Source organism: Lathyrus oleraceus, chromosome 5, assembly GCF_024323335.1.
Source record: "Lathyrus oleraceus cultivar Zhongwan6 chromosome 5, CAAS_Psat_ZW6_1.0, whole genome shotgun sequence".
Classification (NCBI taxonomy): domain Eukaryota; kingdom Viridiplantae; phylum Streptophyta; class Magnoliopsida; order Fabales; family Fabaceae; genus Lathyrus; species Lathyrus oleraceus.
This window is the reverse complement of record NC_066583.1, coordinates 555096950-555100028: the sequence shown is the minus strand read 5'-3', so window position 1 is coordinate 555100028 and position 3079 is coordinate 555096950. Positions and strand designations below refer to the sequence as shown.

Here is a 3079-nt window from a genome sequence, read left to right as displayed (position 1 = left end):
CAAACAGAAAAGGGGAATCTGACCGATGAATAACATAAAAAGGAGGAAATACGTGAAAAACCTTGGACCACCAACAATGGTGGCCATTCATCCCTTCCTAACATACCTCTTGCCGAACATGACTATTGCGATTCCACCTGACCATTTTCAGGGAGATTTATTCAAATAATATTTATCAGGAACATTTGGTGTCCACCGTAGGGATCCGGTAAAACTTTCCCGGACCATACAAATATACTAGACGATAATCTTCCTGGATCCCATTTTCTTAATCTTATCCTTTGTTTCAAACATTTCATTAAAACCACTGATCCTTATACCAGAGTTTCATAAAAGAAATTTTAAAGAATGAAATCATCAAATGGTTGGATGTTGGGATGATTATCCTATTTTTGATAGTTGTCGGGTGAGTCCAATCCAATGTGTCTCAAATAAAGGTGGCATGATAGTGGTCGGGAATGAAAAGAACGAGTTCGTGCCCACTAGAGTTATCACTAGATGGAGGATATGTATGAATCACAGGAAGATGAATAAGACTACAAGGAATGATCATTTCCCCTACCCTTCATTGACCAAATGTTGGATAGGTTTGTGGGTCAAGAGTATTATTTTTTCTTAATGGCTATTCAAGATACAACAAAATTGTCATAGCACTCAAAGATCAAGAAAAGATAACATTTATATGTCCTTATGAGACTTTTTCTTTTAAAAGAATGTCAATTGGACTATGTAATGCTCATGTAACATTTCACCGATGTATGATTGCAATAATTTCTAAGCTCAATGGATATTTCAAGGAAGTCTTCATGGATGATTTTTCTATTTTTGGAGAATCATTCTAAAATTTCATGGAAAAACTAGAATTGGTTTTGAAAAGATAAAAAGAGAATAGTTTGATCTTAAGCTGGGAGAAATTTCACTTCATGGTGAAATAATGTATATTTCTTGGTCACTAGATCTTAAAATAAGGATTGGAAGTGGGTTATGCTAAGATTGAGGTCATTGAGAAGCTACCGGCATCTACAAATGTCAAATGAATTAGAAGTTTTCTTGGTCATATTGGTTCCTTGGTAGCTTGTTTTTGATGAATTGATGAAGACAAGAGATTATATTAGAAGAAATATCAAAGAAGCAAAAGATGGAATCACAGTTTTAAGTTTGCATAAATTTTTGGATTTCAATGGAATTGAATCATAGACCAAGGTAAAATGTACAATTTTGTTGTTATAAGGTTTACATGCTCAAGAAATAATCTTTAACTTTAATACATGCATTATTTCAAAATTACATGTTAACTTAGAAATCAATTAATATGTTAATTAAATAAAAATCTTAATTTTTCTCATAAGAATGTTTAATAGATATTTTTTTAACAAGCGAAGATTAACAATATTGATTGAGTGAGCGTGTTAAAGTATTTAAGGATTGTGGATTTGATCCTTAAGTGTTTGATCTTAATTTAGAAAAATTTTAACTTTTTGATTGTGACAATCGATTGTCTTAAAACAACAATTGATCGTGAAAACTTCCTACCAAGCGTATTTTGGAAGTAGCATTGAAGCAATCAATTAAAATAATAATTAAAATGAGAAACAAAATATATAATCCAAGAAAATAAGTAGTGAAATGTTGGAAAGGAAATGATTGATTACTTTTTATTTCATATGATATGATAAAAGTGCATAACAAACACGTTATACACGATATTGAGTACACACATAGAATTCAGAAACAAGACTTGTTTATTTATTTATATTATAGTATTCTATATGGGTGTTGTTGGTGTTGGAGAAAAGGGATTTAACAGTTTTTAGTGCACCAACAGCGAAAGTCATCCCTGCATCTGCCGCTAATTGCGCCCTCTTGTGTTCTACAGTGACGGTCACATCCACCGAAGCATACTCCCTTATATGAACCAGCCAAATTCTCACATGTGTTTGCTTCACTCACCACTATTTCTTCTGCATCATCCAAATACAATTTAGATTACATAAATATAAGAAATGCATTATATAATAATTAATTAATATACAAGAATGATGAGTTAATTACGTGCAACAAAGAGAACGAGGAGGAGGAAGGACAAGCAAGCTAGTGATTTCTTCTCCATGGCTTCTTAAGTAGTGATGAATATCAAAACTTAATATGACTCACTTCACTTAATGTGTTATGTGTGTTTGTGTGATATATGTGATGATTGTAAAACACTTATATATATAGCCCCAAAGGGCTTGACTAGTAAGAAAAAAATCTATAATGTGGGGCGTATACTATTAGATACATTATTTGATACCCATAAGAAAAAAAACACAATAACAAATACCATAATTTATTCTAAAATTTCAAAATTCAAGAAAAAACTAAAAATATGTTTGGATGAAATATTTTAATGAGAGAAAGTAATTTTTTTTAAGAGAATTTAAGATGATTTGATCAAAAAAATTTATTTGGATTAAAATTGTTAAAATGATATAAATTTATAAAATATTATATTTAAATAAGTTTAAATGAATTTCAAATGACACAAAAAATAAAAATTTAAAATTGATCATTCACTTTATATAATACAAATGTTAAAATTATTATTATTATTAATATTTCAAATTTTGAAAGATGGTCTTCATATTTTATGAAAAATTCAAATTTACTCGCAAAATTTTCAACAAACTGCAAATAAGTCTGTAATAATTTTTAAAATTTACAAATTGAGCTTTAAACTTTTTAAAAATTGCAATTTGGTCTCAATTTCTCATATTTTGAGAATTTGACCCAAAATATTTAAAATTTGCGAAAATGACCTAAAATTTTAACAATGAAACGTTTTAATACTTTATCCAAACAAAAGAATTTAAAAATGAATGGATTTCAATTGAATCATTTAAATTGCTAAGGATTTTAAATTCCTTAAAAATTCTCAATTGCATCATCCAAACAAACTCTAAAATCATTGTCAAATGACAATAAAAGAATAATATTACGTAAAAATTATTACAACATATAGACTATTCTCAACCACTCCAATAATTTTTAATTCATCGACAATAACATTGAGAACACTTTGATGATTAGATACTTTCAT

The 3079-nt window shown here is 28.8% G+C and overlaps 1 long non-coding RNA gene across 1 annotated transcript; it reads right to left on the bottom strand.

Annotated features, from left to right (window-relative positions):
• Positions 1-1724: 1724 nt before the first annotated feature.
• LOC127086349 (uncharacterized) lies at positions 1725-2202 on the bottom strand. The gene is made up of 2 exons (XR_007789460.1): positions 2053-2202; positions 1725-1961 (listed from the first exon to the last, which is right to left on the bottom strand). It is a non-coding gene; the product is annotated as an uncharacterized LOC127086349 (long non-coding RNA).
• Positions 2203-3079: the final 877 nt, after the last annotated feature.